This window comes from Protopterus annectens, chromosome 4.part1, assembly GCF_019279795.1.
Source record: "Protopterus annectens isolate FY-2018-M chromosome 4.part1, PAN1.0, whole genome shotgun sequence".
Taxonomy (NCBI): domain Eukaryota; kingdom Metazoa; phylum Chordata; order Ceratodontiformes; family Protopteridae; genus Protopterus; species Protopterus annectens.
Window position 1 is genome coordinate 157,815,398 of NC_056734.1, and position 18,916 is coordinate 157,834,313.

An 18,916-nucleotide genomic window follows, 5' to 3' on the forward strand; every position below is an offset into this window, starting at 1 on the left:
TCAATGCCAAGAAATGTATAGTTATCCCCTTTGGGAAAAACCATGTACTCATGAATTACCGCATAACTGGCAATACACTAAACACCAAAAGCGTGATAAGGGACTTAGGGACACAGGTGGACAGTGGTCTCACCTTCGATAACCACATAGCCACAACAATCAGAAAATCCTTCTATATAGCACACCTCATCCCTAAGGGCTTTTCATCCAGAAAAAAGGAGGTCATTGTCCCACTGTACTTATTCCTCATTAGACCCATTATAGAGTACAATGCCCCATTTGGTATGTATCTCACAAGACATCTGCAACAACTGGAAAGGCCACAGAAATACCTCACTAAAAGAATCACAGGCCTAAAGCAGATGCCCCATGCTGACCATCTAAACAAAACTCCAGCTATACTCTGTCGCATATCGCCTACTCAGAGGCGATATCTGCTTAACATACAAGGCCATGTCAAACCCAGTGCTGTTGGACATGCTACACTTAAAGAAATCCCAATCCCTCAGAGCCACATGCTCCAGGGAACTAAACCTGGTCATCACAATGAACAATACATGCTGGAGGGATAGGTTCCTGACCCAGAGACTCCCCATACTCTGGAATAGACTGCCCATACATGTCAAGCTGAGTGCCTCTTTGGCCTTTTTCAAAAGGAACCTTGACGATTGGATGGGAGATAGGAAATTCACCTCGGGGATCACATTAGTCACCCTGCTAGACAGGGGACCAGGGAAGTAAATATTCTGGGAAGAAATATCCAGGGAATTGTTATGGCTAGGTTTGTATAGGCCCTAGGGCCAATAGCCCAGTACCAACCTATAAACCTATGAACCTATATTAAATAAACAACATTAACAGAAGTGAAAGAGGAAATAAATTTAAAAGATAATAAAGCTCCAGGACTGGATGGAATAATTCCTGAACTATATAAGATTTTTCCTGAATATATAATAAAGAAAATGATGAGTGCCTTTGCTATGGTTAAGCAAAAATGTATAACACCCCCATCATGGAAATATTCAATTATCTCCCCCATTTTAAAACAAGGTAAGGACCCCTAATCTTGTGATTCATATAGGACAATTTCATAACTAAACACTGATTGTAAAATTTTCATTACAATATTAGCTAATAGGATAAAGAAAATATTACCTAATCTAATACATAAGGATCAGACAGGGATCATTCTTCATAGAAAAGTGCAAGATAACATTATTATAATACTAGCCTTAATAGACATAGCATGCAAATACAAAAAAGAACTATTATCAGCCTAGACATAGAAAAGGCTTTTGACTCCATTAGTTGGTCTTATCTACAAATAATTCCGAATGGTTTTGATTCTCCTCAGATTTTGTCAATTTATTAATGAAAATTTATAGTGGGGCACAAGCTTATGTGAAAATCGGATCATGTCTATCCTCATCACTAGAAATCCTCAAGGGAACTAGACAAGGTTGTCCTTTGTCACCACTACTGTTTGCTCTTTCAATTAAACCTTTTGCTACATATATCAGAAACAAGCAAAATATAAAAGGCTTTCGAATAAGGACTATTGTCCTAAGATACAATTATTTGCTGATGATATGTTGTTAATGTTGGGTGATATTGATGGTTCTTTGCATGATGTTTTAAATACCTTAAGCAAGTTTGAAAGAATTTCAGGGCTTACATTTAATCATAGTAAATCCAAAACATTACTAATTAACAAAAAGATCAACAAAAACCTATGAGAGAATAGTCTGTTTAATTAGGAGAATGATGTATTAGAATATTTGGGTGTCAGTATAAAGAGTCTGTTAAACTAAATTACAATAATTTAATAACCACCATTAGTGAACAAATAAAAAGATGGAATAAAATGTTCTTCACAATGGAGGATAGGCTCTCTTTAATTAAAATGATAATTTGATACTACACCCCCTCCCAAAAATGTATTAAAAAATTAGATTACATGCTACTTAAATTTTTATGGTTCCCCTTAAAACCTAGGATACCATATAAAAGGCACATTAGAGCATGGAACAGTAATGGGATAGCATTCCCTAGCTTAGATCTTTATTCCAAATCAGTTATAATGTAATATTACATTGGGTCTCACCTACCTATATATCTGCCTGGAAAATAATACATGAGACTCATATAACTGATGTCAGAACTATAGAAAATCAATTTAAGGAACAATATGGAATAAGTAGAGTTCAATGGCTTTTACGTGAATTTTGTGCATTTCATAAGAAGAGTGATAATTTTTCTTATGGCATTAATCAAATATTTAATAACTTTAAAATATAATTGATTGTAATTACAACATTAAACTATTCCTATTTCTTCTATTCCCTATAGCTCACTCCCCTGATCGCCTAGATTCTTTCAACATCAATGAGATGCAAAAATTAAAGAAAATAACGTGATATTCTGGCATCAGTTTATTGAAAATAAGACTACTAAACCACTAAACTCTATTCTATATAGTTTTGATAACAGTCAAGACAATTGGTTGTTTATACACTCATTACAGCAGTTTATAGAAAATAAAATGAGAGCATCAATCAACCTAAAGGCTAAATCTATACCTAGTTTGATCCAGCCCTTTATTAGGTGTCTTGAAAGGACAGATCAAAAATTAAGTATCTCATCTATCTATAAGATACTAAGAGAAGACACTAAAGTTTGACTTAGATATTTGGAATTACTATGTAAAGATTAATGGAGAACCATACATTTTACAGTGGCTAGAAATCAATAATCAATGCAGTAACTCCTGCACCTGATATAAAACAAATGCATAGCAGGTCTTTCTAGTTCATAAAAGCATCCTTCTAGCACAAGTGTGACAGCAAAAAACACACCTTCTTTATATTATAATGTTCCCTTTTCTCAAAGCCTAAAAATTAGTTATATATTGTGAATGCTCCAAACTGGCTGACTAGGGGAACCATAAAATTGCCTATAACACTGAAAATAAATATGGAAGTGCCAACATTTAAGAAGGTACTTACTCATTAATAAATAGGGAAAACTGATTCTGAAACATCACTACCACCATCTAGTACTGGCCTGCTTAAATTTTCTGCCATGCCCCTCCCCCTATCTCACCACTCTTTTTGGATGCACAAGTGTTGTAACATTCATTCATTCATTCATTCCATTTCAGATAACTGTTTTACCCTGTTATAGGTCAGGTGGGGGCCGAGAGCCACAGTCTGTCTTGGCAACCAATAGGCATAATTCAGAGAATTCTGGAAACACAACAGTCATTGCCAGACATACAGACACATACATACACACACACACACACACACACACACACACACACACACACACACACACACACACACACATATATACACACAAAATTTTTAATTCACCAATAAGCATGTATTTGTGCTACAAGAGGAAACTGCAGTTCTGAGTTAAACATGGTACTGCATAATCAAATGCTGTGATATGTCAGTGGTAGCCACTGCACTACTGTGTCACCCACAAGAACAAAGATTCTCTAGTCCCACCACCAGGGTCCCACTTCCCCCATACTCCCTTGCAACTGGAGTCATTTTCCATTTAATCAATGATCTTTTAACAAAATAACAGACACATCATTCAGGCATAGTTTGACCTCAACACATAGGCTGCCTATTCCTAAATTTTACCATCATATTCATATTGAAAGTACACCAAACAGTAAGGTAGTTATAATAGTAAGTTATCAAGACTGTGCACTTTCAAACAATGCAAGCCCTTAGGATGTAAAATCCAGTTCCATTTTCCTTTATTGACTTTTTGAAGTAGACCTGCAGCTAACACCACTATGTTACCCCTTAGGATCTTTCTGATCAACCCCACTAGTATGCACTCCAAAGATCAATGCCAATAGTCCTGGACATAACATATCATAGGCTAGCTCCCCATCTCTTACAAAGTATGAATTTTGCCATTACTTTGATTACAGATGTGAATGAGATTTCCTCGTGGAGGCTCATCAGTTCATGACTTTTAAGCTCATGCATGCTGTTAGCTGCAGATATGGAGACCTGCCTACTCCCTCTCTCTCAGTGCTCAGATTTGCAATGACATCTGTGTGAGTGGAGGCAGCAGGCATCAATGCATGTACACTCACTAAATGTATCTGTCAGAAGCTCATGAAAACTGTTGTGCCTTTAGTGGCCCCTAGTCTTCATCAGGGAACCTGGAGGCAGCAGAAAAAAACCCCGACCCTTCCAAAAGGAGAGAAGAAATGGTCTTTGGTCAAGCCTTCATTTGCCTGTAGTTACCTTCCAATGCATCTCCTGGGGCTTCCTTTAAGTTTAGATTTGTGTTTGCATGTCCAAAGTTGAAAAGCTATGTCATTATCATGAATAAGACTAATGTTTTATCCATGCCATTAATATTTACATTCTTAATACGATCTTCCCTATGTAAAGTTCTCATCATATTTGTATGACTTACAACATTCAAACAGACAAACTGCAATGATCACAACACTCAAAAATCTCCTTAGCTATGTCTTGACATAAACATTTCCTAGATGCAAAGGTTTTCACAATGTTAGGGTATAAACTATGGAAACTATTTCCTTGCCATCAAGCAAATTAACCAAATCCTGAACAATTGTTTTCTGATCTTCACAATTTTTTTCATGTCCTTTTAGGCACTCTGCACCTGCCGACCTCCTGGCCAGTCATCATGATTCTACCCATTCATTAGTTATCTAGCAGAAGCCAATCATTGCAGTGCAGTGCACCGTGCATGAGGTTTGCAAGTGTAAATAAATACTAAACAAAAAACAATAATAAGCCAGTCCTGGCATGTCTGTCATTCAGGCAGATAACAGAAGATTCTGTCATGCTGTCTAACTATACTGCTGACAAGTCAGATAAACACTATGGGTATAGGTGTGCAACTGGTGCAGTGTGACTGCACTCACTGTTGTAAGTGGTGTTGGTTCTCAGACAAACTGCATCTCTCCTCTTAAGCAAATAATTCTTATTAGGTCCTTGCTCTCCATGTGGGATACATTAGTAGAAGATACACCCCAAAACACAGCCCTCCACTTTTACTGTGAGAGAAGTCAGCAAAGCTTTTTCATTCACTTCTCTCTCTGGCTCATTCCTCCATTAGCTAGAATGTTAATCAGACCTGGGTCAGCTGTGTTATAGCCAGAGTTCTGTTACTTTATGACTTGCAAACAGTATACTCATGTGCTATCTGTACCTCTTATTGTTAGGATATCTTCTGTTTTCTTCACTAGCCCAAAATTATTTATCATCCTCCTTGACTAACAGCTAAGCCTAGGCATTCCCTGACTGTAGTGTGCAAAATTTTCTATGCATATTTGATGGCACGAGAGCTTCCATTTAAATGTTTTTTTTAAACATCGAAGTACTAGAAGCTTTATGTATGTCTTTGCTTATGTATATAGAATTTCATTTTTTTTCTATAATGCATTTAAATTGACCATTTGTGCAACACGTCCAGCTCAAACACCATCTGGCCCATTTCATGTGTGAAAAAGTAAAAAGTGATATGCCTGTGTACCCAGTACACAAAATACCTACATACATAAATAAGGAAATATTGTACTTTTTTAATCTGGCATACCTTTCTCCATCATTTTCTTCTCATGCATTGTACCTTTTCTTAGTTCCTCTGTCTCCTGAGACTGTATATTTGTTCTCCTTTCTTAGGATAGAATTGCATGTCATTCATAACCTGACTGTACTTTATTACCCAACTAGAAGAATATATGACAGCAGTTCCTTCTCTTTGCATCTAGCATCAGGGGGAGCTGGCCTTATTCTGAAAAATGCAAAAACTAGTGTTAAGCAGCATTTTGTGCATTGTCTACTGGGGAATCTTAACAGCAAGAGAGTGTATCCGGCTGGTAAAGACATTAGTAGAGGAAAGATGGACTGGCTAGAAGATAAAAGAACAGGTGGAAAAGGCACTGAGGGATTGAAGGAAGCTAAGACAGAGTTACCAAATGAGATACTGCCAAGGATCCCAAAAATATTTGCTGCTGTTTCTGTAGAACCTCAGGCAGAGCTTTTCAGCAGGTCCTTTGGATGGTGGCCCCAGTGGTTAAGTAGAACTCATCTGAAAAATGCAGCAAGGAATAGCCAATGAAACTATGGGCCAGTTAGTCAGACCTCAGTGGTAACCAAAACCATGAAGATGGCACAGACATCAAGGGCATGCCTCTCATCCTCTTAGTGCAAGAAGTTAGGACAAAGCAAAAAATAATGGGGAACAAAGGTCTCAAAATAGGGACTATTTTTAAATAGTCTTACAATCTTAGAATGTTGCTAGAATAATAGGTGTTCAATTAGCATGCATTTTCTGACGGATATGAGGTGTGAAACTGAAATATATGTTATTTAATTACTTCAATCCTCAAGGATTTGCCAGAAAACCACAAATTTTATGAGGAAAAGGCCAAAAATATGACACAGAAATCTGGTCTTTCTGTGAAAATCTTGACAATTGGGAGGTATAATATTAATGATGTTTCTGGGGTGTATCTGGCTATTCAGTAACTGCAAACATGGATAGATAGTAGGAATAGCCTATCGGACTGCATTATTCATTCTTATTAAATGTGGAATTATAGCAGGAATAACCTCGCAGAATACATGCTCTAGTTTCATGATCGAGTTACAAGAGAGATGGGCAGGCATAATCTGTAATCTGTAACCCTGTCGATGTGATGTCCGCAAAACTCTTCATTTGGGCCTACACTAAAAGAAAAGGTTAGAGACAGTGTACAAAAGGTAACTGCTGGTGAGAAAGTACAAAATGATGTTCTGCAAGGACTGGCCCTAAGGCAAACCCTGCTTCATATGCTTGCTCAGATCTCATACAAAGCAAGGATAACTACAGCAATTGTTTGTTAATGGCATCAAAGCTAGCATTGGTGATGGAGGATGTAGCAAACATGAGGAAGGACATTAAGGCATCAATGGCATGACCTAAGAGGGGATCACTGCACTTCACCCATTCCAAGTACAACAATGACAGTCTGACACAGACTACAAAGTTAGACGAATCATGGTACAAAACCCAGGGCACGTCAATTATGGAAAACAAAAGCCACAGGGCAGAATATGAAAAAGGAACAAGTGAAGGCAAATCATATGCTATCGAGCAGAGCTAAGGGAGTGGAATCCCAGGATATAAAGGTAATAGTTTCAAGTTATCAGGAACTTGTAAAGCCACAGTTGGATTAGTATGTGCTATTTTGGAGAGCTTGCAGGGAAAAAAAATCCAGAGGTAGACAGGGTGCAGAGAAAGTGTCAAGTACTGTGAGTGGTATGACAAATATGAGATCAAAAAAAGGCTAGAACATCTCTCTTTTTTCAAATGAAAAAGATATGCTCTGTGGGGAAATGTGAAGTAACCATATGGGGATTTAAGAACGGGGCTAAAAAAGACATGTCCAACAAATCTAAGAACTATACCTTTGCATAGACATGAGAAAATATCTTTTTAAAGAGAAGGTTTTTGACACCCTAAACAAGCTGCAGAAGCAAATAATGCTGAGACTTAAAATAAACTCAGGACTTCTGGAGGGCTAGTATGAAACAAGAAAAAACTGCTGCCTTAGCCTAACTAACAGTCAAGCAAAACTATATAGACTGAACGTCTCCCTCTGATGGCCATGTTATGTTATATCTTTGAATTCTTAACTTCCCTTTTCTAGTTGTAGCACTGCATTGTTATCAAATGGTTTGGCTTTGAAACTGCACCAGACACAATTTTCCACTCTGGTTTCCTAGATGAATATATTCAGGTCTGAAATTAGCTCAAGCAGTGACCATGAAAGGGAGTATTCTGTTTTGATTGGTACAAGTTCATGGCTCCCACGACTCAGGCTCTGCAATGACTCATTGATTACTACACAGTGTGTCCTATGAAATGTTCCACTTACCAAAAATGCCGTCTTCTGTGGTATTTAATGTTTATCACTATCCCTGTAGCCCTAGGCACCTACTGCAGAATTTTTGCATTTCTTCCTGATAGTACTCATGTTTACATATTTCATCAGTTACTGTTCAGCTGTTAAGCTGTCCATGTACTAACTGTACCTCTCTGTATGATATTCAAAAGAACACATGCATAATGGGTTATATTCTCCTATGAACGTATTTTAAAGTAAGCCAAGACAGAAATACCAACACTTATTTGCCCAGGATTCTACAATTCCTGTGGCACAGCACAAACTTTAGAACTTCAGGTAATATCCACCTGTCTGCCCTGCCATGCACACATTTGTTTTTATACGTTCATAGGTTCATAGGTAAGTACTAGGCTATCTGCCTGAGGGCATCTATCAGCCTAGCCAGAATGTGTTGGCTTTTGCTGCCCCTTAGATTAATTCCCTGTGACTCGGTCCAGCAGAGCCATTAGTTGCTGGACCGTTGCTTCTCCATCTGACCCCATCGGGCCATAACTAGTGGTCTCAGTTTTTACACATTAAAGACAGACATTTTTGCAATATTCTTGAACTTCTCTTTATCTTTTGGGGTCACAGCTACTTGATATTCTAGTCAAATCACATCTCATGGGCAGGAAGTGACCATTTCATTGTATACCTTTGTTTAAATAGGGCCGCTCAAAGCAATGCAAGTGATGGGCCTCTTCCCATGTGGATTAGTCCAAGTTACTCATAGAATGCTCCACAGTGCTTTACAGTGAGGTGAAAGGATTTCATCATAGGATCATATGACAATTGGAGTTACAAGGTAAGTAAGTCAAGAGATCCTTTGCTCCTGTGTTGTACCTCCCCTTCCAAGAGAATAAAACATATCTGACCAGGGATGAGCTTGTGGATATAATCAGTCTTTCTACTAGTCATGACAAATTGATAAAGATCATATATCCTTACATTTTATCTGATTTCTTCTGAAGTCCCACTTACAAAACTAGCTTATTTGGTAACAACCTAAAATCAGAAATAATCCTGCTGGTGTTATTTTTTTAATTACATCTGAATATCTTCATTTTCTCCACAAACTGTGCCCCTATATGGCCTTGGGAAAATTATCACCCTCCCTACCTGAGTGCAATTTTTTTTAAATGGAAGATAAACCATCATAGAATAGACACTGCACCTGCTTAAACAGTGTAAAACACGTTGGTGTTTCAGCCAACTCTTTCAGTGACCACTGCATCGTGTTTGCAATTTGAGCACATGCAAAACCCATGTACCTCAAAGATTTCTTAAAGATAGGTGCCAGAAGCCCATATAACATGGCAAACTATCACACAGCATAATCATTATTGACTTGTCTGTAGTAGTATAGTAGTATAGTAGACAATTCTTTGTTATTTTTAAACACCACCTTTTTGCTATACTAGATACCATTTCCAGACCTTACTAGATGCTGTTTTTGCCTTCAATGTTGTCTCAGAGTTAAACATCTCTGCCTGTTATGAATGGCCCTAAAGCATATGGCCCCTAGAATCAACATCTGGCAGAAATATATGAATAATAAATATTTCCCCTCATAATACACACAATTAAGAAAGTTCTACAAGAATGAGATAAAACTACACAAGAGGAGCTTCTGCCTGCTGAAGCAAAGCTATCCCAAACTCCTGAAAGAAATGTGGAAGGAAATCATCATTCTTCTTAAGCCTGGCAGAACTACAACACTCCACCTCCTGTCCCCTGCCAGGAGAAACGCAACACGTCACAACTTAAAACCTCACAACCTTCCTCAACCATTCCGTCTGTTTACAAAGTGCATCTGTAGAAATTGTAATTATTTGGATGACAGATGTCAAAGGATGTTTTCTCACACATTAAGGCTTCTAGCACTGCACAATTCTTTGAATTGGCACCAAGGTGATTAGACTAACCCTCCTCAATAATAGACATATCAGAGTAGGAATTTCCCTATACGATTGGAAGGAAGCACCCTACATAATAGTAGAACTTACACAGACCTTGGGACGTATAAATCAAGTACTCTCATCAACACCCAAATGGGATGCATAGAGAAAACAGCTGGACACCTTATAGAATAACTGTTTCATTGCAGCTTCCTACCATTTCTTCTAGAAAGGCCATGCACCATGTACGGTTCTTGAGTATTCAAATTCGACTTTAAATGAGAGTCAAAATGGTGATTCCGTAATTCCTAGGTATTTTAAGTTCTGATATTATCAACCATATCTTACTACTCTATTGGCTCACACACACACACACACATATATATATATATACGTGTGTGTGTGTGTGTATGAAGAGAAGGTAACTTGAGTAAGAAAAGAAGAGAAAGGTAACAGGATTAGGGTAGGTAGCAAGGGCACACAAATAAACACAGGTGAGACTGACAGTAGAGGTGCTGACACAATGAGGGAGGGAGAGGACAATGAAGAAGGAGAGAACAACAGTGATTATAAGGACTGAACAGAAAAACAGGGATAGGCTTTGACACAAAAGGATGAGTAACACCAGGGTGAGGGAATAGGATGGGGGTTGCTCAGCTGCCTTCACTGCCAGTAATGACCCATTGGGAGCCTATGTGCTGTCCTGGGCTCTCTCACCACTGAGCGTTGGCTCAAATGATTGAGCTAATGTGAGGCAAGGAGTATACTCAATGGGTCACAGGAGGAAGTTCCCTAAATGGCTGATGTGGCCATTTAACCCTCTGTCAATGCTCTCCTCTACGATGTCCAGCTGCAGACAGGTGACAAAGCTGTCACCTTCACTTGCACTGATGTTGGTGGGTATAAGACTACCACCGTCCAGTGTAGGATTGGCTGGAGTGGCCATTGCAAGTGCTGTTGCAGGTGTGGAAGTTACTGTAGCAGCCTGGGATCTAGATGTTGTGGGTTTTGTCATTGTTGGTGGTCGTGCTGTCTGGTGGTGACTAATAGGCCTTGCTGAAAGGATGGGTGTAGTCCTAGATGCTGCTGCATATAATTGGAAAATATATGAAGAAAAATAATAAACAAAATAAATGTAAGTATTAGAAAAGTTAATGAGCAAGAGAGAGAAAGAAGTGCAGATACACTGAAAAAATGCAGCTTTATTAGGGTAGCATTGGAAATACTACACTAAAAAAGCAACAAACACCCTCACAAAACAACAATGGCACATTACACAACCAATGTGGAAATAAACCTGCAGCAAACATCCCATGCAACCCAGAAGGCAATGCCTTCATATGTAGATCTAGATGTACAATCCAATTACAGCTGTCCCTCAAACACACATTAATGGTATGTATGTGAGACATACAGATACAAAGAAAAAATAGCTTGGATGTATATTTTCCTTTCAACTTTACTAGTATTATATTCAAAAGAATAATGTCCATCCTAAACTACCAAAGATGACATAAACATGCAAGCAGGGACGAAAGCAAACCCACAGACATTTACACATACAACCTAAGAAGTAAAACCTTAATTTGTTGAATTACTTGCATAATCCAATCCAAGCCTACAGTCCAACAGTAATTGCTTGTGTGAGATAAATGTACAGATACAAACTAAAAATGCAGCTCATGTGTGTGTGAAACAAATTTACAGTACGTTTCCCTTACAACTAGAGAGGAACTTCAATCAAACTTATGACACCTGTCACAAATTACTAATAATGGCACAACAGACAACAGAGGGGGGTACTGAACTCACTGTTATCATTACATGCAATCTGAAAGTTAAAGCTTTAACATGTCAAGCTGCTTCTACAATCTGACTAAATTTGCCAGTCAAATATACAATAATGGCTTCAGGCTATCTATATTGAAAAAGGTCTGTGATAGAAATTTGCAGCTACAATGAAAATTACAGCTCATACTTATTTTTCTTTATAATGTTATTTTATTATTATATTATTTTTTAATTTTATAATGTTTTAGGTACTCTACACAAAAAGACAGCAAACACATACACTAAATTATCAATAATATCACAATAAATGGGGGAGGGGTTGACCCTATTGCCATTATTTCATGCTAGCTAAAATGGAAACGCCTTAATATGTTGAGCTACTTGTTCAGTTCCAGCAAGATGTGCATGCACACACTTACTAATAGTATCAGTCATACTGCTGTCTTAAAACCATGACACCTAGCATAGAAGTGCCAGTACTGGAAAAAACCCTATACTGTGACAAACTACAGCTATACTAACTGAATAGACTGTTAACATTTAAATATTTACTGTATGAAGCAAGTGTACTCACCCCAGTATTCTCTAAGGCAGCGGTCTCCAACCATTTTTGCATCAAGGACCAATTTCATGTAAGACGATTGTCCATGGACCAGCCATCACACATGCATAAAAATAAAGCATAATAAAGTGCATAATAAATACAACTCACCTCACCATAATGCAGACTCAATGGGAGCCCTGAGTTTGTTTCCACTGCAATGCAAATGTAAAAGTTGCAGACTCCAAATCTGACCTCAAAGCAGTGACAAGTGGAGTACCACAGGGTTCCATCCTGGGACCTCTCCTGTTTGGTATCTACTTCTTGGAAGTACAAGCTAATACAGAAGGCCTCTGGCTAATGAAGTTTGCAGATGACTGCAAACTAGGAGCCATAGTCAAGTCCCCAAATGATGTGGACATCCTACAGAAGGGTCTCGCTGATACAGATGCCTGGTGTCAGAGCCATGGCCTCAAGCTCAATACCAAAAAGTGCAGTGTCATCCCCTTTGGTAAAAACTCTGTACCCATGAACTACCACATAGGCAGCAATCTACTTAACACTGAATGCATGATAAGAGACCTTGGGATCCAGGTGGACAGTAGTCTCTCCTTTGATAGTCACATCGCCACAGTAGTCAGGAAGTCCTTCTATGTGGCACACCTCATCATAAAAGGGTTCTCATCCAGGAAAAAAGAGGTAATTGTTCCTCTCTCCTTGACACTCATTAGACCCATTATAGAGTATAATGCCCCTTTTGGAATGTACCTCACAAGACATCTGCAGCAGCTGGAAAGGCCACAGAAGTACCTCACAAAGAGGATTACTGGCCTCAAACAAATGTGCTACACTGACCGCCTCAAAAAACTCCAGCTTTACTCCGTAGCATATCGCCTACCCCGAGGTGAAATCTGCCTAACATATAAAGCTATGTCAAACTCAGAGCTTTTGGACATGCTACACCTAAAGAAATCCCAATCCTTCTGAGCTACATGCTCTAGGGACCTAAACCTTGTCACCACAATAAACAGGACATGCTGGAGGGATAGATTCCTGTCCCAGAGACTTCCCATACTCTGGAACAGGCTACCCATCTATGTCAAGCAAAGTTCTTCATTAGCACTCTTCAAGAAAAATCTTGATGAGTGGATGGGAAATAGGAAATACACCTCAGGGATCACTTCTGTGTCTCTGCTCGACAGTGGCACATGAAAATAACTTTCTTGGGTGGCATAAGCCAGGGATCCTTGTTGGCTAGGCTTACGTAGGCCCTTGGGCCAATAGCCTAGTACCTACCTATGAACCTATGAGACGGTCCCATCTAGGGATGATGGTAGACAGTGACATCCGAAGTGGGTTCCTTATGCCTAGTCAACTCTGTTATTTTGTTTTGGTTGCTGTCATTGCAGAAAACCCCGCTTCACAAAGATAGGATGTTGGAAATGGAAGCAGGGTTTTTAAGTCCTTATTCTAGCCACTTTCTAAGTTCATAAGAGCAATATTTAAAATCTGTCCCTATTTGTGGGACTGTCTAGATTTATTGTGCAAGAAGTTGAGAAGTATGGTCGAGAGGTATGTAAACCTAATGGAAACCTTATTCTGAATCTAGCAACCTTCTAAGTTTATGAGAGGATTAATATTTAAAATATGTCCCTATTATTTGCCGCTCTGTCCAGATTTATTGTGCAAGAGGTTGAGAAGTATGGCTGAGAGGTACGCAAACCTCTTAACTGATACCGCTCAGGCAGGGATCGCTCTCATTCTTCCCTCACTCTCTCTCACACATACACACAAAAAACACACAGACACACACACACACACACACACACACACACACACACACACACACACACACATATATGCACATACAGTCTGTACTGCTATCATGCATGCATTCACTCACACACACAGGCAGAAACATACACACATACACACTTTTTTCCATTACATTTATTTTTATTTTACACTTGCTAAACAGCAAAAGCACTCCTTAGCGAGTGTAAAATAATGTCTCAGTCAAGCTCACTGTTAACTCTCTCATACACACATACACAGTCTCTTGTGCTTTCACACACACATACATTATGCTTTTATGCATGCGTACACTCACACATGCAGACAGAAACATAAACACTCTCACACACATACATGCACATATTCACTTTGTTTGTTTCAGTCCCTGCCTAAAAGTTTCTGTGCGGCCCAGTACCGATTCGTGGCCTGGTGGTTGGAGACCACTGCTCTAAGGGGCTCTATTCTCCTCCTGTGCAGATGGGAATTCTCTGTAATAGCCTCAGGGACTATGGAGAAAGAGAAACAGAAATATGTAAGAAATGTGGATAGCACACACTGGCAGTTTGTATGTGTAGGCAAGGCAAGGGTTACTTACAGTACATCGGTGGTGTGTGAGCAATAACCTCAGCCTCCCACTGGCCCTGGAGGTCAGGATCTTGTTGCATCATGTCATTATAACAGTGACGACACTATGAATCATCTCATTGAATGCCAGTGGCATGTGTCACTACCTGAACTAAACTATTTCAGGCCTCAGTCTTGTACTGAAGACCTTTACAGATCTCCTGCAAGAGCCTGTAGCTGTAGTCCTGGTGTAGCAAGTGGAAGATTTTGCTTTCCACCACACACCATCTTTGTAGCCTAAAAGGAGTATAGCTTTGTCCCTCTGCAGACATGCCAAGATTCATGACAAATTGCAGAAAAAAATGGCAGATACTTCATACCTACACCTGATCTCAGGTATGCCAACTGGCCCACAATGGTGGGCAGCACATTTGTATAACTGGTGGTGGGACAACTCATCATATTTACTGTCTAACAATGTTTGAACTTGCACTTTAAGGTGTGAAACATGACGGTCCTGTATCTGTTTATATGCTGTGAATAAACCATGCATTACTGTAACTCTATTTCCATTAGGTTAGATGTGAAATTACAGCTAATCCCTGGAGCCATGGGGTAAAATGCACATGTGCAGTGCTTTGCCTGAAGGTACCTAGCAAGGGCACAATGCTGTGCAGAACTCAGCACAATGTTTGACCAGTAAGAGCAACATGCAAACCAAGTGATTCACAAACAGTAGTGAGTTAAGCCCTCATTTATATAATCACCATGTATAGACACCTGTACGTGCACAATATACGCATAGAGGAAGGCACTGAGTATCATTACTCTATAGAATTAGCAATGCTGAAATCTACAACATGTGAATCTTACTCTAATTGTTTCTATAACAAATGGCTTGTACAACTTCTACAAAGTTAGTACTTTTTTCTGCTTTACTTTTTAAACAATGGGTGATATAAGACGCTGTATTACATAATTATATAATGAAGTAGCTCTAACAATTATTTTATGGGTTACTGAACAAGGGGAGTGGGGTTGTATTGCTTAGGTAAAACAACTGTTGTGCTGAGGGATTAAGCTTAATGGGAAATACACATTCATGCCAGCCTTGTACAATCACTTTGTGTAAAACGATTTGCCTGTCCTATACCTTACACATTTGTGCAAAACTCTGTTCATCAATGAGAGGAAGCAGTCATGTCAAATTAGGAGCGGGTATGTTAAGGCTATTTTAGTACGGAGAATATTTGCTGATTATGCCTGAATAGATCACATGGCATATGTGCTAGGAGGAGAACAGTTTTGTGACGTGTTTTTTGGGCCATCCATGATGGACATGACCACTGTTTTCCATACCTACAGAGCAATGCTTAAGGAACTCAAAAAGCAAAAAACATGGATTACTATAAAATGCTCGACACTCCGAAGGTCAACCTGAGTGGATCCTATTAACAGTGAGAACATCGAATACTGACATTACTGACTGTTCAAACTTGCCCTCCTTCCATTTCCATGTTAGCACTTGATCCTGGGTCCAGACTGATGGGAGTTTCAGCATTCGGTGTAAATTTCAGGCATGCTGGTTCTTGGGTGTGCTTTACTTTTGTGGTAAGGTTGCAGTAATTGCATGACTCAAACTTCCAAGTATTTGATAGTAAACCAAAAAGCGCTGTTAAATATGCTAAAAAAGCTAATTAGAAATCAAAGCTCTTGGACACCAAGAATAATGTGCTTCTCCAGACCCTTCATCTCCATAGCCAATGGCTTTTTGGGAAAGATGCCACCAACTAGGCCTACTAGAAGCATGCCTGAAAAGATCTATTGGTAGATATTTTAAGATGCTGGTGGACAGGACCAAACCTACAGAATGGTCCACTACAGGGCTGCCAAATTTACTCATACTGTTGAAGAAAGATCTGTCCCCCTGACATGAGAAGATACTTTGATAGGTGATGAACCATCGGTTGAACTCTTTCATGGAGATGAAGAAATTTCAGACCACTCTCAGTGGTAGTCACACTTCCACAAGGTCTCACATTGTGGTGCTGGATATTGGTGCAGAGATTCACTGTGAACCTTGAGTATCTACCAGAGATGTCACAGGTATGTAGAGCTCTTCCTCTGTAACAGTAGCTATATAGTCCAGTTGACCAAGTAGTCACTGGTCAGTTATTTAAGCTATTTGATTTGAGTTGTACAAGTACATCAGGGTTTCTACCTGCATCACCATTTGCACAAGGTATGCTATTTAAATGTTAATTTTTTCAAATACTGATATTCCTGCACTTGACTTTCACATATACTCATGTTTATTGGTCATACTTATAAAGTGTACTATGCTTTGCAGCTGTGTTTACAGGTGGTTCTCTATCCAGCACTGCCACTCTGGAACTGACACTGGATGACGGAATAGCTACAATCTCTGATAATGATAGCAGGGATGATGGACACTGAGTATGATCTCTGCATCCCCTGTATAGACCATGGACACAGCCTTTATGCCTGCAGACACCTAAGACATGCCACACAGGAAGGACAGATTACTGGGGACATTAGCAAAGGTGATATTTTTAAATTAAAAATGGAACGCTATTGCATTTTACCAGGAAAAAAACTTTAACGTTTTCTGGTAAGATTACACCTTTGGCTCTCTAGAGAGTATTCTTTACTCCTGAAGCAGATCTTTTTTAATAATGTGTTACACCTCAGTTTCCTCTTGCTGGGTCTAATGCACCCTAAATAAAAAGTCACTTTCATGTTGTCATTGGTGTCAGAGAACTCACTGCCCCTGGCTAACCTTGATCTTTGAAAATTATTTTGGGCGGCCAGACAGTCAGTCCATCTAGAATTATTTTCTTCAGTTAACAGTGGAATGAAGAAATTAAGTTACTACGTGTTATTGATAGGCAAACATACTAAATGTCTGTTTATTAAATGTCAAATAAACTAAAGCTATGCAAATATAGAATGTAAAATTGATAGAACATGTTTTAAACAAACACTATTAGTTTATTATAAAACCATGAAAATCTGTATTTGATAAAACATTCATGGACACAACAGTGTATTTATGCAAATTTGTACTCACTGTATAATCACAACATTACTGAATTTCTGGACGTGTCTTTCAATTTACCAATTAGGGAGAGGTATAAAATAGTACAGGGTGCCTAATGAACAGAAACATTCATTAGAAACCATTGCATTATGCAAGCCCAGTGAATACTACAAGGATAGTTCAGAAAGTCAGATACCTATCACATTATTTAAAAAAGGAGTAGTACTTCAGACTTTCCAACTGCTGCCTGGAGTAAAAAGAAGAGAAATAAGGATGTTTCATGTCAGATGCCTGCTTATCTAGCTTTTCAACATCTGTTATTTCTGTATTTTTTCAACTTAAAATATCTCATCTTCTAAACTTAACTTTTACTCCTATGTCCAGCTGAAGTTTGCAATAAAGGCATTGTTTGCATTATCCTGCAATTTGACATCTGTATCATTCAAAATGTCAGTATCAGATAGTATTTTCTGTTTTACAGGCAGAACCTCTTTTTAAGTTTAGACTTTTTGATTTACCTGTCAGATAGATACTGAATTGTGTGTGTGTGATTCCATTCATATGGGCAAACAGAGTTCCAAAGCAAAATCATAGGCAGAAAAAAATGGATTTTGGGATTCTGACTCTGGAATTTCTTAGTTAGCATTTAATAAACCCAGCTGTCACATTTTCTGGATTTAACCAGAATCTCTTACCTTTAAAATTTGATTTGAATACTTGTGATGACTGATGTGAAATATTACAAAGCTGCTTTCAGTCCAATATGATCATGCCCATAGAGGATTTCTTCCTTTCTTTACAAGTTTCACACACCGACAATTGCACATGTTGCTCCAAAACTTGCAATGTTTGTAAACAAAGATATCAAAAATTATTGGCAAGGCTCTAGTTGAGTGATGATAAAATAATTTCTGAAGCAATACAATAATCTGTGTCCTAGCTGAAAAAACTGTTTTATGATACATAATGTAAACTAACCATTTGTACAATATCATGCACAGTTTAACATTGGATTATTTTTAAACAGGTTTTTATTCCATTCTAGATGGACTGACTGTCTGGCCGCCCAAAATAATTTTCAAAGATCAAGGTTAGCCAGGGGCAGTGAGTTCTCTGACACCAATGACAACATGAAAGTGATTTTTTATTTAGGGTGCAATAGACCCAGCAAGAGGAAAGAGAGGTGTAAAATGCTTGCAGATGACATTGTGATCTGTAGGGACCAGGTTGAGGAGACCCTGGAGAGGTGGAGATATGCTCTAGAGAGGAGAGGAGAGGAATGAAGGTCAGCAGGACTAAGACAGAATATGTGTGTGTGAATGAGAGGG